This window comes from Tenebrio molitor, chromosome 1, assembly GCF_963966145.1.
Source record: "Tenebrio molitor chromosome 1, icTenMoli1.1, whole genome shotgun sequence".
Lineage (NCBI taxonomy): Eukaryota > Metazoa > Arthropoda > Insecta > Coleoptera > Tenebrionidae > Tenebrio > Tenebrio molitor.
Genome location: NC_091046.1, coordinates 46,137,561 through 46,164,678, shown reverse-complemented (window position 1 = coordinate 46,164,678; position 27,118 = coordinate 46,137,561). Strand labels below are relative to the sequence as shown.

The following is a 27,118-nucleotide window of genomic DNA, read 5'->3' as shown; positions in this document are numbered from 1 at the left end:
CAACACTCTGTATGTGTAATAATCAGTTTGTGGAATATTTTGTGATTTTTAAGTACATTCAGATCTCGATTTTTTTAGACACCCTGTATATTTCCCGCGAAAAAAAATTTTTTGTTTAAAAAGTTCAATAACGTATCTTGGTGCATCCAATTGATATTCTGGTTCTGTTGCAATTTTTTTGCATCTGGAATAAATTTCAGCTTGGCAGAACCAGTTTTTTTCACTTTTTGTCGTAGATCAGCGATAAGACATCCCCTCTTGGAAGCACTCTGCTCCCTCTCCACCCTTATCTCGTCGCCGTTTTATTAGTCGTGGAAACACGAATCCTTCAGTATCAGATCCACCGTGTATATCGTTAATTTGGCAACCCCGGCGGCGAATTCACAGCTGAAGTGATCTAATAACGCCGATTAAATTTCATCATACCTGCCCCAGATCAGTTCGTTACGTCCGCATTGTTCAAGACTTATCCTAAATATGTCCACAAAAGGACAATTTCTTATCAAAACGTGGTTGGCCCAGCTGTGCGGTCGTCGCGGGGGAATGGTGGCAGCGTCGTCGACTCCGCCGGTCGATTGGCCTCCACCTTTTTTCCATTCGAGAGCCGGGATGAACCCTCGGGATATTTTAACCATTTTAACCATCCTTATTGTGGAGAGATTTAACATTTTCACCCTTTCGTCGGGCGCAGGTAGAGCGCATTGTCAGGGCCGGCGCTGGCCCAGGGCCGGGTTCATGCCCGTTAATTCCCGAGTGTTATTAAAGCGTAATATTTGTAGCGTTTAAAATATTTCCTTTTGTTCGTCCGATGTAAATGTTCACAGTTCGGTAAACAATAATAAAATAACTCCACCATGTCGAATTCCGAAACGCGAAATAATAACGATGTTTTTAGGCCTCGCAACTTATTTTCCAAACACGATATGATGATCATAATTAGTTTCCGCCCAGGCGCACATTTAAGTACTTTTTCATGGCGGTGCCGCCGGTGGGCCATGCACCGGCGGAGGTCGACTCGCCGCCTCCGATTTCTTTCATAATGCATCCAAACTGGATTTCAACCCCTATAAGCAAAAATATTCTTTCTGTGCCGTATTGATTTTCATCCCCATCCGTGTAGCCAGCCAGCGGGTGTTTGTATGAAATTAACCATCTGCATTTACAATAAACATCAGGTCCGCTCCTTTATATACTAGACACTGTATAATGAATTTGTGTTGTTAGCGTCCGCCCTTATCTCAAACACCGCCGCCGTCTTCTTCTGCTTCTTCGGAACGACCAATTGCCAGACGACTGTTTTACGCTTAATCTCGGAATTTTCGCCGACGAACAGATGAAAATTCGAGATCCTTTTGATTTAATTGCGTCTGCAATCAGAGACGAGATGACGCCGAATCCATTTTTAAAAAACTACGCTTCTTATCGGAGATTGGACAAAGATCTGGACCATTCCAGCTGGCGCAAACAAACCTAACCAATACTAAACCTGCCACGTAACAGGTCTCTGCTCTCTTTTTCCCGAGATTGTGCAATTAAATCAAAAACTAAGCGTTTTTCACCCCATGTATATTAAGAGTTTTATGCTTATTTTTGGTCATAGAATCACCCCCGAACGTTTGCCGACAAAATTCTGACACACCCTGTATGTTGACCTTGAGAATTTCCAGCTCTGCATTTTCGGAATTCTTGTTTTAATTGAGCCAACGACAAGATTTTTGCAATTTGTAATTGCGCATTTTACAAGTGGCGACACAAAACGGGTCCCATATTTGGCACGTCCAGTAAAAAATTTAACCAATTCCAAGTGTTGCACCGATAAATCTCGCGATAAAAACAATATTATCGGGTCGAGTGGGAGCAGTTTAAACGGCAAACGTGGTACCATAAATATGTAATTAACAGATTATCGATCCGGCACAATTAATACACAGGTTTAAATTAAAAATAAACGGGAAATTAATCGAGAAAAATGGAAAATCCGAGGCAGCAGCCTCCGCGACTCCCAAACCTGACCCAATTGAATTCCAATCGCACCACACTCAAGAGTCGTTCAATATTGACATTTCCAGTCGGCAACGGCTTTCACTGGCAACTCTCAGAGATATGGAAAACTCTCGGAGAGTTTTTGTGGCGAGAGTCGCGGGATTGTGTGGCAAGAGTTGCTCAATTGGGCTCTTGGCGAGCACGGCTTGTGTTCGGTGTTGGGTAATTAGACGAACAATCGGATCTTCGACAATAAAAACTCAATAATCATTTAGCGACAATGGAGATCACAGATCTGACACCACCTACTTTCGTTTTATTTGGACGTCGCCGGATTGCGCAACTTATAATTTAAGACTTTCAATTACGTGATTGAAAATGCTGATAAATTATGTGGTGGAATATCAGGAAAGAGTGGTTTCTTTCGGTTAAAATGCCATTGTACGCACGATTGTTTTGTTAATAATGTAATAGGGGAATTGTTGGAAAGTTGGATCAATATGCAAGGGACTGGCGCTGGCCCGAGACACGAGTGCGACTGATAACGGGGACGGAGATAAGGGGACTGACCTAAGCACCAGAATTGCCAAAAAAAAAAAATACAAAAATGTGGTTCTGGAAGTCAAAAAAAAAAAAATTCGAGAATTTTTGAATATAAGAATAATTTCCTTAATCAAAACAACACGTTTTATTAAAAATTTCGTCACGAAAATGTGAAAAATGTTGACATCATTACTGACAATGAAGTTAAAAGTACATATTGTAAAGACGTTTTAGATGTGGATTGTCAAACTCAAGGTCGCCTAAAACTTATGATTGAACTGTACGGTAGTGAGAAATCTGTCATAAATTCCAAATACGTTATAAGCGCGCCTAGTTACTTTTCCTGGTAGTGCCAACTTAACGACAAGTCCCCAATCCACATCTATAACGTTCCGACTATAGACAAAAATTCAAAATTATGATCGCTGTATGTTATTTGTTGAGAACTTTACTAATAATTCCTGTGAAAGCTCACGTCTAAGAAAAGATTAAATGTGATTTTATGACAAAATATAAGTGACAACATTTTACAAAATAATATAATGTACTAAACAGTGAAAGCTCGATTACACTCGCTCCAAATATAGCTTTTAATTTTTTCTAAGCTCTTGTGTGACAGCAAAGAACAAATTTTCTCTTGAATTTAGTGAAAATAGAATAACTTTTAAAGAGTCGGTGAAGTTAGAATAAGCTCTCAATTCTCCCTGAAGCTCAGTTAAAATATTTCAGCAAAACTTTTCCGTTTGAAATGACACATTTATGACACTTTCACAAATATTATGAAGAGGTATAATAACTGCGTAATAACTATTTTTTAAATTATCGCTTTGAAAGAAGACAGAATGGTGCACTTTAAAAAATATAATAATAGCTAGCTCGTTACAAAAATTATTAATTATTATTAATCATAAATAGAATTTTTTTAAAGACTTTTAAACAAAAAGGGAGAGTTTTTAAAAGTTTAATAAATTACAGACACACACGGAAAGAGAGGGGGGAGTGCAGTCAGTTGAATAAATTAGTTTTTTTTTAATAAAATATGAAAAAACCATTTTGCAATATTATAAAAAACGATTTGGATATTTTCAAGTGATTCTACAAGAATCTGGAAAATATCGTGTATCGAGTGTTCATTTAAATTTCCGGTCAAAGTTGGCGTTGAAGAGTCGATTGTGAACGCACCACGCGTGTAAAAACGTAAGATTTAAACAGCTGATCTGTGGTCTTTAATCCGTAGTGCGTTCACAATCGACTCTCTAACCTCAACTGTGACCGGAAATTTAAATGAACACCCGATACATATCTAATAAAAATAAAAATAGTTTTGAGCTTGGATGTTGCTTCTTTTTCAGAAATGTTCATTAAATAACTGAAAAACTATTTCAATTAAAAAAATTAATTTAACAATTGCCTATTATTTTTTGAGCTCAAGAAAATTTACGTTTCGGAGATTTTACAAAGCAACTGCGGCGCTTTTGACACAGAAACATTATTCTAGAGAAAAAACACTTTTTAAGAATTTTATTTTTATCGAGCTCACATTTTTTTCCGATTTGCAATTTGACAATAAACGTTCTCCGAACACACTGTACATGTGAATCGTGAAACAGTAAAATCTAGTTTCACGTCACTCTTCGTTTTGTCGAGAGTGACAGCAATTTCTTTATTAAACCTGAAGAAAATAATCAACAGCTTGTTCGTAAAGTGTTTGGATCATTCTTATTTTTTTTTAGTTATAATAAATCGGTGTTTTCAAACTAGCAAACAAATATTTATCTTTCAAACTATACTTATTCATTTAACAGCCAAAAATCGATATTATTGCGCTTTTGCATCCCGAATTAAAACAAGCTTTTCCATTTCTTATTATAATTTAATACATTTTCTTCAGAAATTGAAGGGATTAATTAAAAAAAATAGCTTCAGAGAAAGTTAAAACTGGACATTGGAGGATTTAATGTATTCTAATTCTATCTGAAGGAATTTTGCCAGAAACACGAACTTGTTCAGAGAAAAAAATAAAATCGATCAACTATTATCTTTTCTATTGCAAATTTTTTTTTGTGCTGTAGTACACGATAAAATCAAAACAATCGTATCTATTATTGTCTTTTTTTTAACATCTTTTTTACATTATCCTTTATATTGTTTCCAAATTCTCACAAAATCACTTGAAAATATCCGAAGCGTTTTTTAGAAATTTGTAAATTATTTATTATTAATATTTGATTATCAAAATTCAAACTTTACGCAACTGAGAGAGATGATAAGTCTCTTTCTCTATCTCTCTCATGTGCGTGCGTAACGGATGAACCTTTATAAACTTCCACTGTTAGTTTGAAAAATCTACGAAAATTGTTAAGAGCAATAGCTCAAGAGCAACAATCAGAAATAAATTTTTTTAAAAGTCTCATCGATATAATACGAACAAAAAATAACAAGTGTTCAATTGAATTGTTCATCAAGTAGGCTATGACTGTATTTTTTAGGAGACAACAACATCGTAAATTAAGTTGGTTAGACTAAGATAGCGACAAAAATCAAAGCCAATTTGATGAACTTTTCAATTGAACACATGTTATATTCATTGGTAAGATTTTGAAAATCGTGACAAAGTAAAATGACATCTAGAGTTGCAGCCGCGATTATTTTTTTTTTGTTTTGGTTTATTTTTGATCAGCTGACGCACGTCAGTGCGACGGACAGCAAAAGTAAACAGTCGAGCAGGACGACGAAATAAATAAATAAATTAATTATCGATCATCGGTTATGCAAAGCTCGAGACCTGGGACGCGTCGCGACTCGACGACGGCGACGGTGTCGTGCAGTGAGTACTACCGCAGGATCGTACCGGATCGTAGTTTCCGGTCGGACCAGGGCCACTTGTTATTATTTACTCGAGATGATCGTGTCAAGGACCTCGCAGTCCTGCGAAGGATAGAGAGAACCAAGCGGAGAAGCGTGATCATGCTTTTGGATTACCTTTTCGTTTCCATCGGTCGGCAATTCCATGTATTCGGCGGCGACACTCGACTCGAAATCCTGGAAAAGTTGACCGTGGAGGAGCCGCGCGCGGTTCGCTCCTCGCCGAGTGGTTACTTTCATTTGCGTGTATTTTCGGAAAAGGATAAGAAGGATCTGATGCAAATCGACTCACCCACGAGCGGAGTTAATCGAGTCGAAAAGTGTGATAGCGCGCGCGATTCGATTCCTCCGGCAATAAAGACTATTTCATAGCGTGTCACTACAGAGTTTCCCGGTAGGTGTCAATCCAGCCGGACAGGCGGCTCGTCGGCGGTCAGCTGCGGTCCCGCCTCCAGGACTCGTCTGGACGGCTGGGAGAGCGCGGCATGATCCCGTCCAGATATATGTAGAATGCAGTTAAAACCAACGTGGCGTATTTCAGCTGTTCGGGCTGGCTGGTCTTTTTGTGCGGTCACACCTGGAGCGCGGTCTCGGGGGCGGCGGTCACGTGCTCACACAAATGGAAGTAACCAACAACAATTAAACCGCGTAATTACTAGTAGCGTTCCAGAGCGACGCCGACGCTGTTCTGGCGCCGGTTCAGAGCGCCGGTCGGTAGTTAGCACGCCTGCCACATTTGCATGGCGCTACCGTCCACCCCCGCTCGGGGGCGGTTTTGGAAAATCGGCCGCCGGGCCCCGGCGAGGAGCCCCCGGCCAGACGGAGACGGGCCGGGCGGCGGCGGCGGCCAGACGGAGCGCGCCACACGCAACTTAATTAATCGGTAAAGTAATGAGGGGAGGGCGCGTGCGCGCCCCGGGGGCGGAGGCGGACGGGGTGGTCATCAACGCCAGCGCAGATTACGGACGGAAGAGCGAATTTTTAATGAGGGACGACCTTGACGCCCCCACCCACGTCACGTGACCCATACTTACTGAGCAGCAAGTACCGCCGCGGTACGGTCCGTTCAGGATGCACAAAGTACCACGCACAAAACACTCGAGTACTGTCCTGGCGAGCACATGTGCACTTATGTAGACGGTCACGTGTCCGTTTGTTTTCAGGATGGTCGGTCGGTCGCGTTGTCCTACCGCGCGTCTTTCAGCCGTCCTGTTTCCACGGCTAGCCGAGATGCTCTGACCACTGCATCGACGTCGGGGAGGAGGGGGCGGCGTAATTACGACAGAGAGGGGACCATGTGCGCTAACAATGTAGTTAACATATCGGCTAATGAGGACGCTGCTGCAGGGGCGACAAGATCGCGGGGTGCTTTATTGCACCATTGTCCTTCGTACATTCATTCCTCCAAATCCTAAAATCACTAATCGATTCCTTCTTCCCGTTACGACACGATCGAAAAATTTCACACCGCCTACAAACTTTCACGCTGTTGATACGATTTTTTTTTACATGCGAGTCCTGAGCTTTCAACGCGAATCTACTTTCGCACACGTGAATTTTTTTAAATTCTTACCTGTTAAGGAATATATTCAAGAAATGTAAATGTGATAATGTGAAAGTGTCGAAAGCTCAAAAAACAGTAAATTGCCTATTTTATCTCATTTAATACAAAAACACAAAAATTTCCTTCTAAATCTAAACATAAATAATCTAAAATTAGATTATTTTGTTTTTAATCTTGGTAGACTTAATTTGGACATGCCGCAAGGGCCTGCCTTAAAACCACAGATTTTTTGCTACATATGTATGTAGAATAGGTACCTATTGGATTTTCTCATGGGCTATGAGTCATATCTGTGCAAACCACGAATATCGGTCTCAAGTAGGCGCTACAAACCGACCGGAAAACATCGTCATTCGTACTCTCAGATATTTCCAAGGTCATAGCCCATGAGAGAATCCAACACCTCTACCAATGTACATATTTTTGAGAGTCAAACACTACAACTTGTACAAATTTATTTTATTTTTTTTATTTCCTGACAACTTTATTATCGGTGACAATTATGGTCATTTAAATACACATCCTTTAATTAAAATGTAAATTGAAATTCTCTGTGATGGACAAGGTAAAGACGTTGCAAACGTTAAGATCTTAAATATTTTCTTAAAATAATTCTACTGAGCTGTAAGAAAAACATCACAGGTTGGGAATTTCGCAGGGGTGTATATTAGGATTATCGATTTTCAATATATGCAATATCCCCACTGCAAACAATCCATGCACATTTGAAAATAAAAAAAGCAGAAACAGATGCTGAAAAAAACTTGGATGATCACGAGATTATAAATCGTGCAGAGTTGCCATGTAGGTCTTGAGATGCCACGTTGGTCATCTTATAAACATGTTACGGGAAATCCACATGGTCTATTTTGGGACCATTGATGGCAAATGAGAGTGGGGAGCTGCTGATTTTATTCAAATTATTCGATTATTACTATCACCGAGTGCAATGGACCTTTCAGACTTTATAAAACTACTATGGAAACACCACAGGGGTCTGTCTTGAGACCACTTATTTTCATCACATATACCTATTTATTTTCCATATTTAGATGCAATTTAGATATTTTTTATGATATTATTTTATTCTTCAATTCGTTTGTCGTAACATTCCTAATCTTATTATCTTGTTTTTAATAAAATTGTTAATTCCGAAAGACTCCCAAGGACTACCTTAATAAGCAAATAATTTTCATTTAATAAGATCAAATGTCACAGATTACGATATTATCGATCAGCAAATGTCGGAATCTCGCTATTGCTTTAGATTCTATCTACTATCCCTTCTCTGGTCTTTGTAAAAATATTCAAGCATGCCGCAAGGGTTCTTCATGACAACAAAACTATTTACATTTGGAAAACATAAACAACTCTAGTAAATTTACATTTATTAGCTAGGAAAACAACAATTATGTATGCAACTTGCGCACATTTTACTCGCTACGCTCGTGTGCATAAACTTCCCACTTGTAAAAATAAATAGTGTTCATACACATGTTGCATAAGTAACGATTCACGTCAACAAATAAATAGATTTTAATTTAATTTTAATTTAACGAAACTAGTGTTGTAATCGTTGCCGTTACGATACTTGTTAGTTTATTGTTGTAATTGTTGTTGTTGTTGGTCACCTTCTTCGGAAAGTCTCTTTTGCTGGTACCACCTGTTCGGCCAGCGAACAATGCCTCCGCCAAAAGCGGCGGCGTTGCCCGTCCGTATCGTCGGTGGCGGCGCGTTTCCTCAGACCCGACCGAAAGTAAAAGCTCCGATTTTAGGTCATAGCCAGACATAAAAGCGTAACGTGAATGCGTATTTCCACTACTACTACGGCTCCCATCCGATCGATTCATGGTGGCCACCACCACAGGTGCGTTCCTCCAGAGGGAGGCCCGCCGTCCAGGCCGTATTTACATATATTTGTATAATAATACAATGGGTATGGGTATTTTTAACTCGGCTGAGCGTTGAACCCGCTGCATATTTCATGGCAAGGTCAAGCGCTCTTCAAGTACGACGCGGCCTTCTGGGGACTTCCTGGAGGTCTTCGGCGCCCCCGCCGCATCGATTTCTCCGAGCGTCGAAGAATTCTTCTCGGGTCTGGTTGCCGGAATTGGATTTTGTTTGTTTTAATTTTGTCACATTTTCAAGGCCAACACGTGGGTTAGGAGATCCGACCCAATGGAGATCATAATTGGTCATTCGAAAAAAATTAAATTTTAATTTTTCCTTCTTAGTTTTGCGTTTTGGTGACCTCTAAATCTATTCTCCGGTACAATTCCACCAATACATTTTTTTCCAATACACTTCTTAAATAACACTAGTTTCTTTCCGGCGCTTCATAATGTGACCATCGATCGGTTTTTAGCGGTCACACCGACATATTCTAACAGCTGCTTGAACTGTCTGCTTTTGCCTACCTTTCAATTTATGTAACTTACACCAGACATGGTTACAAATTTAAACTTGGATTAAATATTAATACACCGTACACAATTTAACTGTCACTGTGTGACTTGTTTGCAAATTATTTTTAACCAACAAACTAAATTAACTTATGGATTAGTCGCTTAATCTTTAATCTAAATTTATTTGCGTTTCAACCGTTGCTCCAAAAAATTACGTTTAATTTTAAACCAAGATTAAACCGAGACAAAAATAAAGTTTAGATAAAATAAAAACTATTTTTTCATTCCACGTAACATTTAATTAACGTTTAACGTTCACTCGGTTTAATCTAACGTTTTAGTGCGTTTAATTATCAACTAAAGGTTAACGTTGCCTTAAATTATCAGTTTAGAATTTTAATTGACCAATAAAATATTAGAAAATTTGTTTGATACATTGTGAAGGTCTCTAATAAAAATATTTACATAGTTGATAGTTAACAGTATGTTAAAGAATTTATAAAGTATTTAGTTAATACATTATCTTGTAATTTGCATTTTACAATTTTAAGCTTAACTTAATTTTAATTAACTCATCACGATCGATTCATACGAAGCTTTTATCTAAGGTTAATCTAAGATTAAATTTTTAAATCAAATATGGGTGACATTAGCAGATTAATAAATCAACACAAGGATTAAACCGAGGATTAACTATCGTTTAAATTTAATCTCGATTTGTGATTGATCGATTTTAACCTAATCTAACGTAAAATTAAATTAACTGGCATTTAATTTTCGATTAGGCTTTAATCGCTAAGTTAATTCTTTTACGCAAGAATTGATTTACTATTGCAAAACTTGATGTATTTATTTAATGAGACTGTACCTACTCCCTTACGACCGAAACGGATACTGTCACATTATAAGTTGTTGCAACAAATCTTCACTTAGAGGCGTAAGTATTTTGTAATTTAGCATTTAATTAAAAAACCGTAATCTGATGGAGATTTAGTAATCTGTGACGTTTTCAGAGTGTGAAAACCTGACGTAAATTAATTTAATTCGTTATTGCAGTGGAATATTTTAATTAATTTTTTAAGCATCGCAGAGGCAATTTAAAAAATTTAATTTAAAAAAAATCAATACAAATCACAATAATTAGACTGTTCTCTTTCAAATATGTAATTACAAAATACATATAAATATGTAATTACATAATTTTTTACTTGATTAATTAATTTACACCTTGGTTTAATTAAGCTCCACTAACAGATTTAGTAACAACTCTAAGAACTAAATATGTTCTAAATTTCATTTTTTATACAAAGATATCCTTTTAGTGGCGGTTGCGTTATGTTGCGTGCGTCATGCAACTAATAATTTAAAGATCAATGCTAATCGAAGTTTTAATCCTTGTTAAACCACGATTAGGATTAAAACTTGCACGCTGTTGCTACAATGTATCTATTAATCTTCAATTAATTTTCGATTAACGTTAAAAAATTAACTAAGCCTCGACATACTTCACAATATCCGAAATTTAAGGATTTGTTAAACCTAACTTGGACTTTTGATATTTGATCGAAGATTTGTGATCGTGCTTCGCAGTTTAAATCAACTCTATTCACATTAATTGTTAACTACAATCGTGTCAACGCACGTAACAACGTACAATTTTTTAAAAATAAACTTTAGATTAAAAATGATTTAATTCGCTGTTAGAGTGTGCCGTTGTTGATAACGCGAACAAACAAACAATTATGGATTAAAATTTTATTCTAGATTAAATTTCTGATTGTTTTAATACTAGATTAAAAATGCTGCCACAGCGATAAGAACTTGATTTCGTAATTAGGGTTTAATGTGGAATTAAATTTTATCTCCAATTAACAGATTTAATCAGCGTTTTATAACAAAATTTTAATGTTTTATGCAGAGCAGACATTTTTAGAATCTGTTGCGTGTATCATGCAACTAACAATTAAAAAATCGATTTTAATCGAAGGTTTTAACGCCGATTAAAAACTACCAGGCGGAAAATGCGAAATGCAATTTAAGTTTGAAGCGATAGAATTTGGAAAAAAATCCTTAGTAGAGGGTATCGATCTCCTAAAGCTTCAAAACACTGTCACATTATAAGTGGTTGTATTGTTACGTCAAGTTAGAAATCGATAAACGCAGTTTAATTAAACTCAGTTCAATTCGGGGGTCGGGTGGGGTAGTTTGTGAAATTATTTTTGAGTGAAAAATTAAGAGGAAAATGTTTTCCAAGACATCCGAACGCTGAAATTTATTTAATGGAGATAAATTAAGCTCCAATTTGGCTTTCAGGAATTCGTTAAATGTTGACTTATCTCAAATCTGAGTAAACAAAATTTTAAGCTCTCGACTTGAAAGCTCCATCAGAAAAATTCACTGATGACGTTAACAATTCGGATTGAGGAATAAATTGGAGAAAATTCCAAGGAGTCGTCGCCTTCTAGATCTGTGAAGTCGAGAGGTCTCGCATCTACTCTCCGGGGTGTCTCCGCTCCGATCGATAAACAGTATTATGAGAGGCGATAAATACCGCCGCCCCCAGTCGATACCATTCATTATTCATGAAAATGCCATTACGGCTATCATACTTGTTGCCGTCACCTGAAATTCGGGCGGCGGAGCGGTCGCAGCCGCCCGCGACCCTGTCGGGATGCTGAATGCCAATAGTGGCTTTCGAGGCCCGCTGTGATGCGTTGCGGGTTGAGGTCCTCCGGGGAGGGGGCCATTTGCATACCGGTAGGTGACAAGTCGCGGTGGGCGTGGCCTCCCCGTCCAATGGCAGCGCCTTCTCGCGGGCATTGTCAGTGTAGGAGAATGAACCTGCATGGTTCCGAACCAGGGGTACCACCGACACCCACCCACCACCTCCCGGCCGGGGTTAATGCCGAATCCATATTCTCGCGCTCGCGGCTCATTCATGGTGTCCAGGACTGTGCCATGGTAGCGGCGTCGGCGCCCATTCATGGTTCACGGTGGGTGCTGTCCGGGCTGTGGAACGCACCTGTTACTTTTCTTGCACATGTTTCGCGGCGGATGAGGTGTCAACAGCAACGGCTTTGATGGCTTTTTAATTGGAGAGCGGGAAAAAATTAACGAGGAAAGGAATTATTGATGTGGCCGACGGCGCCACGAAAATCTTATTTCTAACAACAATCATTACCGAACCTAATTATCGGCCTCTACACATTCCACTTAAAACAACTGTACACATAATTAAAAAAAAAAAAAAATACCTCGTGGTACACTTCACGAAATCTACCTCCACGATTTTAAAAAGAGTCAAGGTTTTCCACCGTTCTTTCATTTTCAATCAAAATTAAAAGCTGTCTACATATTTGTTAATAATTTTTTAAGTTGAAACGCAATGACAGTTAATGCTACTTAAGTCATATTTTTTAAGTACGTAGTACAATTTAATTTTACAGAGACAATAATGTTGCAAATAACGCATCGCTTTGTACACAAGTTGCGTAAATGCCAATTTAGTTTGTTTATTTTTCTTCGGTTGTAGAATTTCGTGTTTGACCCCCGAGCGAAGGGTGTGCTGTAAAAAATCTGCAAAAATCCGTCACTTATTTCCCATGGGTCCTTGGTGCATAATTATTCATCCCATTATAATTACCGAACAGCATGTCCTAATCCAGTGACACAAACTGACCCCGCAGGCGCCCAGCTCGCCCTTGGAAGCGCCCTGGAGAGGGTGTAACGGCGAAGAGCGAGCTGGTCGACTGGGCTTCGTGAGCAACCATTATAATGCAAATAAGGCAGAGACCACTGCCAAACCAGGTGTTATTCCAAATGGACAGCTATTCTCTAAAGGCAAGACGCGCTAACGACTGCAGATTTCAGTTACTACTAATATTTGCATTTGCATGCAATTATAGACCAAGTACCATGTGAACCCATAAACGGTCCAGCGGCGCTCAGGTGCGAGGCCGTCATGGTCTTAAAGCGCACAAATGCACCGATTATAGAAATATTGAGATTTGTTCAGGCATGCAACGGATTTCAATGGTTCTTGGAGGTTTCGGAGATTAAAAAGAATCGTATCAGTGTATACATCTTGTCGACCCATTGGAAACAAATTTCAGAATTGTTTGAAAAATTGACACATTTGCTATTTGTCTGGATTATTCATGTCGTCTGTGACGAACGACTCGAAGTTTTTTTGTAAAGGTTGTAATAAAAAGATCTTCAAGATTTTCTGATGATTTGGTACGGCAGGAAACAGAAAACAACTTGCTTAGTGGATAAAAATGATAAATAAACAAGATTAAAAAAAATAAGAGAGAAAAAAGCAATACATAGATTGATTGACATAATTGGAAATGAGAAATTAATAAATTATAAACAGGGTTGGAGAGGTGCAAAAAGTGTAAAAAAGAAATAGAAAGAAAAAGCAAGAAACAAAAATAATGAAAAAGGAGCTTTAAAATAGGACAAATAATTAAATATTTAGATTGAAATTAGGATTAAAAAAAACTACCTAATAGAGAGGCTAAAAGAGAGAATAAAAACTAAATTTATGCTTAGAGAGACGCAAAAAGTGTAAGAAAAACAAGAAACAGAAATAATGAAAAAGAAGCTTTAAAATAAGACAAAAAAAATAAATATTTAGATTAAAAACGGAACGAAATTATTGAATTTGTAGCAAAAATGTGGAGATTTTGATTAGGGAGCAATAGGGTGAGAGAGGGAGAGAGAGAGAGAGAGGAGTATACAAACAGGTAGAGTGTTGGATTTTCTCATGGGCTATGAGTGATATCTGCGCAAACGACAAACGTTAGTGTCGTCTCTCTCTCGTCTATTTGCATTTAAAGATTTTTCACTGGTTTATCAGTCTGCCTTCGCACAGATATTTCCAAGGTCACAGTCCATGAGAGAATCCAATACCTCTAAGAAACGGTACGAAGACGTGAACAATCGAAGAAGATGATAGAAAATGGAATAATAAATGAACTAAATTTAGGACAAATGTTATTTACTGCCGTTGCAATAAGAAAAGTTAGAGAATTGAGATATTTAAAAAAGAGCAAAATATAGAATGCAAATAAAACTAAGTGAAAATGAGAAGAAAAAAAATTGTATAAATAGCGTCAATGAAATATAGAATTTTAAGAGAAAAAAGACTACATTGTACAATAAAAATATAATTGCTAACAGAATCACGAAAAAATGTAAAATGGGAGAACTTTGTTTGGAATAGAGAGAGGTACAGAAGAAAAAAAGGAGAAGGGTAAAAGGGAAGATCAATAAATGTAGAAATCCTTCTCAGCTTGTTATTTATTCTTACTGTAGAACTGAAATATGTTTTTTTTTAATGATGATAAAAGATGATTAAATTTTTGCTGGTAATTAATTCTAATAATTTTTTTACTTAATTATATGGAATAAAGAGCGATCAAAGAAGTTTGTGGTTAAGCGGGCTGCTGTTTGCTTTTGTTTCCGTTTGACGTAACCTCATCAGCTGTCAAATCATAGATTTTTATTCAGGGAACAAGGATTGGAGAGAATGATTTCTTTTACAAAAAACAGCTCTTTTTAGAACTAAAGAATGCCAGTTTTTCGGGTTTTCCTATTGCTATGTGATAGTTCTCACGTTATATTAAATCAAATTATAATGAAAGTTGGGTTATGTATTAAGGATCTGAAGGAAATGTCAAAGCAGATGCTATTTTTGAAGAATAAAGCACAGACAAACGGACAAGCAGCAAAGTAAAAGAAGGGAAACGTAAACGTGAAATACAAAAAAAATAAATTAACAAGCAGGAAAAGGAAAATATTGAAAGTTATTTTAAAAAAGTGAAAGATGTGAAAATATTAAAAGAGGAAGAGGATAAATTGTGACTGGAGTATGTACCTAAGTAAAAAAAAAGAGAGCAACTGTAAAGATGGAAAAAAGAAAGGAAATCATGTGAGAATAAAATAACAATGAAGGAAATATTTAAAGAAAAAAAGTTCAGTGGGAATTTGTTAAGGTAATCAAACGAATGGAAAAATACGTTTCGTATTTAAATTAAGACGAATAAAATGAATCCTATAATGGGAAAGAATTTACTCATATTTCAAAAATGTAAAAATATGTAAATACATCTGTCACATAAAACTATAAATTACTTTCGACAAAAATAATATCCAGTGTTTTTACCTGGTTTTTACCATACGAATGTATAAAAAGTACAAAACGCATTCATTTAGTCTAACAATAAGCGATAAATTAAAAACATTCACTACTGTTGCGAATCCTCCAAAGATTTGTGAATTTCTTGGCGAGAGCATCGCAAATAATTTCTTCGCTTTCCCAAATTGACCGCTAACCGCCAATGACTGCCACATTTTTTTTGGTAAATTTTCTTTGTTAATTGACATGCTTTGTCCGCGATTTATTATAAATCGCCTCTCCGAAATCCACCGCTTATGATGTAGATTTTCCCACACGTCGTGTCCCTCATCTACCTGGCCTCCTCAATGAGCGGCCGCACAACACATTAGTTACTTTTTTGGACAGTTGGTAGCCTGGAATATCCATCATTTGACCAAAACAGCAGTAGCCCTGTCGAGAACACCGCTACATGGCAGGTGGTCTAGCGTAGCCTCCATCTGGTCCACTGTGACCTACCCCAACTGTGTCAACCGAGAACAATGACATCGCATGATTTACCTGCGAGGGTCTCTAGGTGTGTGGAATTTGGGTTTTGTGCCCCAAAAACGGATTACGATGGGATAATTTGTGATTTCCGTTGTCGAGCCACCGTACGCGACCGATTTGCGTCCGATTAATATTCATTGGGCGGTGTTTGGCGATTCTCCGGTGCGAATCGTTCGGCCGGAAGTGACATATCCAACTTGGATTTTGCCGAAATATTCGAATTTGTTGGTCGATCGGTGCCACGTCAAGCCTTCCAGAAGTCGATGAATAAACAACGAGCTTAATAAAATTATTTCAGTTAGTTGAGCTGTAACTAGCAAACTAATTACAAACTTGGGGGATTACCGAGCAATTACATTAAAAAAGCTCCTCGTTATCCACTCGATAGCTTGTTCAATAATTAGTGAACAGTACTTATCGGGAAAAATGGAAAATTGCTACACATTTCACGTCTAATCGGCTCACCGCGATTAGCTAACTAGCTAACTAATACGGCAAACGCACTCATTATCGACTAGCTATTGTTCAAATTTAGAAAAATGCCACGTGGGTGACTGTCGATTGAAAGTTGAACTATAAATCAGCGCTTATTGGAGGTGACCGGCACGGTTTGCACAGTGCCGGTTTCCACTAAAAATGGACTAATTCGAGACGCCACTCGATTGATTTGTAAATGGTGTCTACAGGAATCCCGGATTTATTTATTGATTCTCAGCCCCCGCAGAGTGGACCATTCAAAAATAAACCGAGCTCGCTAAACTTCACTTAGAGAAAGAGATAAGGAAGTGATGAAAAATGGGAGCTGGTCAAGGTGGTAAAAATAGAATTCTCAATAGAGTCAAAATTCTCAAGTTGTTAAAATTGGATTTGCAGCAAATCGATGAAAATTGTACATTTTTTTTGACGAAAGGGGCAGAAATATAAATCTAAAGGAGAGTTTTCGAAATGCGATCATTATTGTTATTCTTTTTCTTTGTATTTTTTTTTTGAGGAGAAAGATGTTGGGGGAGTAAAGAAGGCAATGGAAAAGAATAAAGAACAAAACTGTTTCTAATATTATTTAGTGTTTTTAAAAAAATAAAAACAAAAAAGACAGACCTATAATTTTTTTTATTATTTATATATGTAATTGTTACTTATTAACTTCTTTTATAATTTTTTTGAGCAAGAAGACGATGGGAAATAAAAATATTAACTAGAGAAGAGAATAAAAAGAATAAAGAACAAAATTGTTTGGAATTTTATTTAGAGCTCCTAAGGAGGTAAAAATAACAAAGAGGGAAATCTATTACATATTATTATCTATAATCATTTATTATTATTTATCGCTATTTATTATTCTTTTTAAGTTCTCTTGTCAATTTTTGACGAGACACATTGTGAGAAATCTAAAGAAGAATTTTGGGAATAATCAAAATATCAAAAGCTTCTTAATGAAAATAAAGTAAAGAATGAAAAGAATAAAAAGCAAAATTATTTCTAACTTTGTTAACGCTCTTAAAAATAAAAATAAAAAGGAGAGACCTTTATTTTTTTATTATTTATATTATTGTTATAATTAAGTTCTCGTGTAATTTTTTTTGAGGAACAAGAATTTGATGGGAAATAAAGATCTAAAGTTTTTCGGAAATATAATCAAAATCCAAAAAATTGCTTAGTAGAAGTAGAGAAAAGAATGAAAAGAATAATAAACAAAATTGTTTCTGACATTATTTAGTTCTCTTAAGGAGATAAGAACAAAAAAAAAGAAGTTTATAATTTTTTTTTATTTATCTATTATTATTACCTTCTCTTGTAAATTTTTTGGGGAAAGAGGCATTTGGTAACAAATATAAATCTATAGTAGAGTGTTGGAAATGTAATTAAAATAAAAAAAGCTTCTCGATGATGGAAGTAAGAAAGAGAATCAAGAGAATAAAGAACAAAATAATTTCTAAATCAAGTGTTCTTCAAGAAATAAACAAAAATCATCTTTTTTTTTATTTTTTTTTAAATTATTTATCATTGCTATTCAATGCATATTATTTTATGGAAGAATGTGGAGGAAGGAAAAACCCTCATTTTTGCTTCTCCACAATTTTTGATGACTTTTCTTCACATTAATTTTTTCCTTACCGAAAATCTCCCCAAACGGACCCATTGTGAGGCCCCCCACAACAAAAAACCAATTTGTTTGCTTAATTTCCCCCACTGAACCCCGTAAATGACGACCACGTCTTCAAAGTCCTGCATCTGTCCACCGCGTCGGTCCGATTCGAACCACCGGAATTCGGCTGGGAGAGCTTTTCTGGGGAAACTACCACACTTGTCAAATCGAACGACCCAATTTCGGTTCGTTGAACTTCACCCCACACGAGGATTTCTTCAGTTTTGCATAATTAAAAAAAGTGACACAGGGGTTGGCGAGTATCTGCGGAACGGATCTCAATGGTCCAGTGAACAGATTTTTGTTCTTCTGGTGGATGGGACAGAGGTCCACAATTTTCCCACCCTTTGCGTCCGTTGACCCGGATGGAGGGAAACCGGAAGATTACATTTTTTAATTGACATTACCAAATAACTCATATACAGGGTGATGCTCAAAATCTGATTTAAAGCGGCAAAAATTGTCAATAATCCAGACGATAAAATAAAATCAAGGGAAATTCTAATACAAAGTGAGCCAGAAATGATTCATGCTGTCCCAAAAATTATTTTGGAAATTTTGGATGAGAAGTTTTTTTTTTTGAAAAACGTAAACCTTAAATTTTATTCACACAAAGTGTTTTGAGTAGAAATCAAAATAGGGCGAGCGTCACTGCTGGTCGTCTAAGGTAGGCAACCAAATATTTCACACATATACAGGGTGAACCTGCAAAAACATTTTTTTGTGGCCTAATTTGCATGAGTTTGGTCTTTTGGACGTGATTGTTTGTACTTTTTCGGCTTGAAAAGGCCATCTGGAAGTCAGCAGTGAAATATTTTTTCTTGTTTTGGTCTGAAAAAGCGTAATCGAATGTGGCCCCGTTAGCCCCGCTCCCTTGGCCTCAAATTAATGACGCCGCGAATTTCGGTGCCAACTCTAATGGATGTTGCGGTCGCATTATGATCATCATAATTGGAGGCGTCGCGACGCCGCTCTCATCCCGAAGGGCCCATCGTAGCCACCACGACGACCGCACACAAAACCAAAGATGGCGGTCGGCGTGACTCACCGTGGTCCGATCGAAATCGCGCCTTTTTATTTCGAGCAAAACGAATTAATAAAATATTACCGGCACGAAAATTTGCTCACTTACTAAAAATAAAGAAGTAAAAATTTTACAGCGCGCGCTAGTAAAAATAAAAATACTTTAAAGCAGTAAATAAGCAATTTGGCACAAATGCAAATATTCTAATGAGCATATTTCTTAATTATTTTGCGTGCACGTCGGCCGGCGTCGATTTAATTTACACGATTTAACAAGTTTTCAATTAACGGACCACCAAAATAAACGCACTAATGACTTCTGGCGGCTCCGCCATTCATAAACAATCTTATTTTTAAATCGATCCAAAACCATAACAATAACTTTATTCCAAATTATAACCGACGGCTGTTGCACTAATAATAATGAGGAATCCGAGGTCTGACACTAATTGTAACAAACCGCGAATTCCACAAAAGACGGTTCGCACTTTGACAACGAGCAAATTTCTAAAGAAGGCGCTTGTCATCAAGAACAATACAGGATCATGCGGACGTGACAAATTAACAAATCTCATTTAAAAATGACGAGGCCGGATTAAATATTTAATTAAGGACGACGAAATCTCATTAGTTAATGAAACTAGTCCAAACGCGCGAGCGCTTGTACAGGCTGGCCCTAAAACATCACACAAATTTACTCTGATATTTTTGTTTTCAAGTATACACTCAAAAACATCTCAAAAGAGTTAAATCACATTTATTATATTTGTAGTTGGAGAGTTTTGAAATTTTTGGAAACTGTCCAAGTTGCAAATTTTCAAAATTTGGCCAAAATTATTATTTACAATGTTTGCATCAAGTGTGCCAAGATACCATTTTTTAGTTTCTGCGTGCATACATAATTGTAAATTTGCAGAAACGTGTTCGTCAAAAGACTTTTTTGAAAAATCGTACACAAAAAAAATATCAAAATATGATTAATTTTGAGTACTGTAGTCGTTGAAGAGTTTTCAAACGAAAAAAATTAATTTGAATCAGGATTAATTCGTATTATTTTCTAAAAACGCGTCCAAAACGCACTCGAGCTTCTACAGGGTGGCGCCAAAATACCAGACAGATCTACTCAGAATTTTTTGTTTTCAAGTTTACAATCAAAAACGTCTCCAAAGAATCAGATCGGACTTATTACATTTCAAATTGGACAGTTTTGAAATTCTTGGTACTCGTCCAATTTGCAAATTTTCAAAATTTTATCAATATTATTATTTACAACGTTTGCATCAAGTATTTCAAGATACAATTTTTTTAGTCTCTGAGTACATACATAATTGTAAATTTACAGAAACGTGTTCGTCAAAAGAGTTTTTTGAAAAATAGGACTCTATTATGCTGCAGTCGTTTAAGAGTTTTCCAAGGAAAAAAATTAATTTGAATCAAGATTAATTCGTATTATTTTCTAAAAGCGCGTCCAAAACGCGCTCACGCTTTTACAGGGTGGCGCCAAAATACTAGACAGATCTACTCAGATTTTTTTGTTTTCAAGTTTACAATCAAAAACGTCTCAAAAGAATCAGACCGGATTTATTACATTTAATTTTGGACAGTTTTGAAATATTTGGTACTCGTCCAATTTGCAAATTTTCAAAATTTTATCAATATTATTATTTACAACGTTTGCATCAAGTGCACCAAGATACAACTTTTTCAATCTCTGAGTACATACATAATTGTAAATTTGCAGAAATGTGTTCGTTAAGAGAATTTTCTGAAAAATAGGAATATTTTGAAAAATCGTACCCAAAAAAAAATTTTAATTGGCTTAATTTTGAGTACTGTGGTCGTTGAAGAGTTTTTCAAAGAAAAAAATTAATTTGAATCAAGATTAATTCGTATTATTTTCTAAAAACGGGTCCAAAACGCACTCGCGTTTTTACAGGGTGGCCCTAAAATATCAGACAGATCTACTCAGATTTTTTTGTTTTCAAGTTTACAATCAAAAACGTCTCCAAAGAATCAGACCGGATTTATTAGGTACACTTAAATTTGGACAGTTTTGAAATATTTGCAAATTTTCAAAATTTTTTCCAAAATTATTATTACATATTTATAACGTTTGGCTCAAGTGTTCCAAGATACAATTTATTGGTTTCTAGGTACATACATAATTGTAAATGTGCAGAAACGTATTCGTAAAGAGTTTTTTGAAAAATAGGAATAGGTACATATTTTGAAAAATCGGACCCAAAAAAAATCAAAATTGACTCTATTTTGCTGCAGTCGTTGGAAGAGTTTTCCAAAGAAAAAAATTAATTTGAATCAAGATTAATTCGTATTATTTTCTAAAAGCGTGTCCAAAACGCGCCGCGCTTTTACAGGGTGGCGCTAAAATACCAGACAGATCTTCTCACATTTTTTTTTGTTTTCAAGTTTACAATCAAAAACGTCTCAAAAGAATCAGACCGAACTTATTACATTTAAATTTGGACAGTTTTGAAATACTTGGTACTCGTCCAATTTTTGCAAATTTTCAAAATTTTATCAATATTATTATTTGCAACGTTACCATCAAGTGTGCCAAGATACAATTTTTTCAGTCTTTAAGGACACACATATTTGTAAATTTTCAGAAAGATGTTCGTTTTAAGAGGATTTTCAAAAAATAATAATATTTTGTAAAATCGTACCCAAAAAAAATCACAATTAGTGTAAATTTGAGAATTATAGTCGAAGACATTTCCAAATAAAGAAATTTGAATCAATTAAATTTGTATTACCTACATACATATTTTGAAAAAAATTCAAAAAGCTTTAAAATTGGTGACAAGGTTTTCCTTTTTATTCTTTTCTGATCGATGTTTTGACATTCATTGAATTAATTAATAATGAAATCTGTTTCCTCTGTTTTTGTTTTATTCTTTTATGCAACTAGTAATAATTTTAACATGAAAACGATTAGTTAAATAATTTTGTAAAATAATTAGGTTGAGTAACTTGGCCAATTATGCACAGCTAATCCATACTGAATCATAATGCAAGCACTGCGAGTGACGTAACGCGCCGCATAACGTTAATAACGAAAATGCATTTAGACTGTTGAGAAAAATGAAAACTTGCCATTGCTGTTTCCCTCCCGAAACTGTAAACCATCCCTCGTACGCAACGTGACGCAACGTGACGCAACGCAACGCAAACAAAACCTGAAACCATGATCCGCACATGTCGACCGCATTAATTATCGATGCATTCAACTAATGAACAATCCGTCTAATTGCCGGACGTGACGCAACGTACACACACACATACACGCATCCAGTGTGAATAATGAAACATTCGGGTTTTGTGTTTTCGGGCAAATTGCCATCGCCGTTGATTCACGCTACGGAATTAGTGATAAGTAGTGCAGCAGTCGATTAATATTCGCATAAACGTTACGGTTTTCAATCTACGACAAAAGACCGGTGGGGTTTTCACTTTTTCGTCTATCAACCCCGAGGCGAACACGTCAAAAATAATTTCCTCCCGCTAGTAATTTATGTTTTAATCAGTTGGTGGTCACGCAACGCTAATTACCCCTACGTGGGCTGTTAGTGTTTGCCGCACGTCTGGACGGACCTTTTGTTTAGCCTAACCCCAAATAAACGGAAAGCGGACTGTGTTTGTGTGGATGTGTGTGGAGACGAGGTCACGTGCTGCGATTCAGAAATCTTCAGGGGAAGGGGAAACCCCAACGAAAACGACACGTTTACTGCAACGATTTGTTGCAACAGACCACTTTATGCAAAATTTTCAAAAAATTATTCTTTCAAGATCTTTACAGAAGCTTTTTTAAGAAAAATCTTGACTCTTCGCTGCCTCTTTTGACTCTTGATAAGTTTCACGGGAACTTGCAAGATCTGTGTAAAGCTTTAGTTTTTCTTTACAAGTGGGAAGTTTACACGCACGACCGCAGCAACTCTCGTTGTCCTCGACACATATTTTCTTCTGAACCGAAATCCTGTTTGCATTTTTTTACGTTAACCCCTGAACGTATTTTCCTTATTTCGGCGGTAAATTTTCCGAAAAGCTCTAATTTGTATTTAATTTCCCGCCTATAATATTCCTTCGTGCGTATTCTCCTGAAACAACGGTAATAAAGTTGCGGAACAAAAAACACTATAACTTTGACACGACCATCGACGAGCTTATTAGAAAAAAGCTCCGGTCCAACCCTGCGTTGGTCGCGTTCCGATTGGACCGATTCGCAGGACCGGACTGGGCCGCTGCTCCGATATTCCATGTAGATCGTTATCGCGACTAATATATGGCATTTTTCGTTATTATTCATGCAAATTAAGCTTTTATATGTGTGATTGTGTACAGTGTGATTTTATTTAATAACACCTACGACTCTCTCTTCATAATTACAGAGATAAGGAGAGCCGTTAGGCCGAATTTAATTGCCGGTTGCTTTAATAACACCGAAAAGCGAGGAAATATTAGTGGGGCGCCTGCAAGATCTCGCAGATTATCGAGATCACGGCGAGGGGAGGAATCGAAAATTCGACTTAAGGGCTCGTCGATAAGGGCACTTTTTATTTACCCACGGTTTACCATTTTTTATTAAGTCGCGGCTATGCAAATCGCTAGTTCCGACACGATAAAGGCTAAAGCTGTCCATTTGTTGTTGCGTGAGCTCACCTGAGACACTGATTTACGAAAGCTGCACTCTAGAAGCTTCAGTTTGTGACGTTTCTTGTTTAGGTACTCGGCCCCGCCTCGTGCCTCAAACCTAGTTTTCGCGCAGTAAAATACCCCTACCGTACTCTAATGTAATATAATCCAAATTTCATTTATTTATTTGTTTGTTGACTTTTTGAAAGTTGCCCGCCACCCGCCGCCCCTTCCGTATCGATTTTCCGTTTTTCTGGAGATCGGGTTCGAGGGCGACATGCAAGAAGTAAATTTAGTTAGTTATTTAATTACGGCGGCGGTGGCGTGTACATTTATTAATTTCACACGTGACCCGGACCGTGGTAGCGACAGTTTCCGGGATGGTTCTTTGTCCGGGGGATGTGACGATCGATGTGCCGGAGCCAGGTACCGCCATTGTCTTAAAAAGAGCTCGCGAAAGACGTGCAAATTAATTCGTCGGCAAGAAAAATACGCTTAATTAAAACCGAGGCGGCGACACCAAACGGAGATTAAACGCCGCTCCCAAACCGCCGCCGTGTGTGCCAAGATGTGAACGAAAAGCTGGGGTCAAGCCCGCACAAACTCTCCCATGTTCTGTTCCGTTTGCGGTGCACCGTTCTCCGTGCGCTAATTTCTCGCAAGAATGAGTGTAATTACGCAGAATCTAATTAGCATATATGGTTCTGTGGTTCTCTTCATGTACCGGTAGAGAAAAACTGTGACCGACATGGCGTGCCCTAACGGCGAAATAAATGCTTTTTACATAACGAAAGTGCTCATTAAGTTCCTGACAAATCCATCAACCTGGTTTAATTGTAGTGATAGAACAAAAGAATATAATAGCAATGTAATTATCGAATTTTTATTGTACCACTAGAAATAACCACCGGCTTTTGTACTATGTTTGACGTGGCGTGTATGCCTGATGATAGATTCGAGACGTTACTTCACACTTCGGTACACACAGACGTGCAGACGCAAAATTACCAAACCCCATTTACTCTTTTACCACCGAGGGATTAATTGGAAGCGATCGCGGGCACAGTTTGCGCCGAAAATTTCACGGGGGCGGTCGCACTTCCGCCGCAAACACGGTAGTCTGTGTAAACTGGCGACAGACTGTTTACATGAGTCGGACGCAAGTGTAAATTTACTAATTAGAAAATGACAGATGCGGTAGCTGTCGACAGGTCCAGTGTAAACTGGGAAGGAAAACGTGGAACTTGTTTGGAAAGTATCAGATCAAGAGAAAACTTGTATTTGAAAATGACAGGCAGTTCTAATCGAGGGGAAAATGACTGGTCGGTTGACAGGATGAATGGAAATTGAGCAAAAAAAAATTCAGTGGGCAAAGTGATATTAAAGAGAGATGCTCGAGGTTACAAAAAAATTAGAAAATGACAAGTCCAGAAGATGATCTGTATGATGTTGTTTACAAAGCAAAATGACAGATAATATGGTCGACTGAAAACTGGGAAAGACAAGATGGAACTTGTTAGGAAAATATCGGATCAAGAGGAAATCTATAAATTTGAAAATGACAGAGAGTTGTAATCGATGCAAAATTTTACAAATTAGCAAATGACAGATGCGGTAGCTGTCGAAGGTCGAGTGTAAACTGGGAAGGAGAAGATGGAACTTATTTGGAAAGTATCAGAGCAAGAGAAAACTTGTAAATTAGAAAATGACAGGCAGTTCTAATCGATGGGAAAATGACTGGTCGGTTGACAGGATGAACGAAAATTGAGCAAAAAAAATATTCAGTGAGCAAAGTGACATTAAACAAAGACAGATACTCGAGGCTACAAAAAATTAGAAAATGACAACTCTGTGTAAAGTAAAATACTCTAGAAGATCATCTGTATGATGTTGTTTACAAAGCAAAATCACAGATAATATGGTAGACTGAAAACTGGGAAAAACAAGATGGAGCTTGTTAGGAAAATATGGGATCAAGAGTAAATCCTTAAATTTAAAAATGACAGAGAGTTCTAATCGATGCGAAATTGACTGGTTGGTTGACAGGATGATGATTGAGCAACAATTTTTTATTCAATTGACAAAGAGAAGCGAAACGAGGAGACATTCTCGAGGTTACGAAAAATTAGAAAATGACAAGTCTGTGTAAAGTAAAAGTCTCTAGAAGATCATCTGTGTGGCGTTGTTTACAAAGAAAGACTTCTACTTTCATTTTGGACTACATTCAATAATTCTGTGTACGTTCTGCACCGATATAAATGGAAAATGACAACATTCTGTGGCGATTTGTATTTGATTGATAAAATGACAGTTTTTATCTTCAATGCATCTGTGTTCATCATTTCCTAGAATCTATATAAAAACTGTGTGAAATGTGTAAATTCACGATAACTGAAAACTGACAGGTAATTCTAATCGATGACGAAACAAAATAAAATGACAGAATGAATGGAAATACATAGAGTATAAGGAATCCGCAGGGAAATGTCTAATGACACAAAAAAAAATAGAAAATGACAGGTCCCTTCTAAAAAGTGTTTTACATGATTGACATTGTTTGCAAAAAGGAAGACTTACGATCTGTGAAAAAAAATTGTAAAATGGTCATTTACGATATCTATTAGAAAATGACAGGTTCAGATCGTCATGTGCAATACCTATTGGAAAATGACAGATTTAGATATATACATTTAATTCTTATTTTGTAAACAATAATAAGTAGTGAGTTAGCAATTTTCGAAAACATTCACTCCTCTTGATGAGAAGATTAGAAAATGACAGATTTGTTGTTGCAATTGGTACAGATTTTAAAGGATTTGTTTTTGAATGAGAATTAGAAATTGTGATCGTTGTGCAAGAAGTCTTTTTTGGCTCCAACATCACCGTTCTCATTTCGGGTCAAGTCCACGGTGCCAATAACTCTCCCACAGCACTGCCAACACCTCGCCACATTTCGAAAATCCGTCCATACGACCAGATTTCCTCGTCGCTCCTCACAATAAAATATTCCGGTTGAAGTTTCTATTACTGACGGCATTTACATGGTATGCCCCTGTCTCGTTACACATAGTAATGAGTGTAATTATCCTGTTTTAGGTACAATTATTTTTACATTAATTTCACAGAGCGGTGAATTAAATATATCGTCATGTCACGCTAAGGCATCATGACGGCAATTAAGATCATCTCGGATAGTTCCAAATGGACAAACTTAACTGCCTTCTTATTTAAACGGATTAACTCCGCGTACATAATTTAACATAACGTGC

At 37.0% G+C, this 27,118-nt stretch overlaps 1 protein-coding gene across 4 annotated transcripts in view; it reads right to left on the bottom strand.

Annotated features, from left to right (window-relative positions):
- The window catches only part of zfh2 (Zn finger homeodomain 2), a 130,231-nt gene that overhangs the window by 92,787 nt on the left and 10,326 nt on the right, over nt 1–27,118 (bottom strand). For 2 of the 4 annotated variants that reach the window (XM_069059150.1, XM_069059159.1), the window contains exon 1: nt 6,426–6,611. The exons of 1 other annotated variant lie outside the window; for it this stretch is intronic. The gene's annotated coding sequence lies outside the window, so the exon portion shown is untranslated. Of the gene's footprint in view, nt 1–5,508; nt 5,569–6,425; nt 6,612–27,118 lie in introns of those variants that run through there. One more of the 4 variants, XM_069059173.1, reaches the window with a different exon arrangement.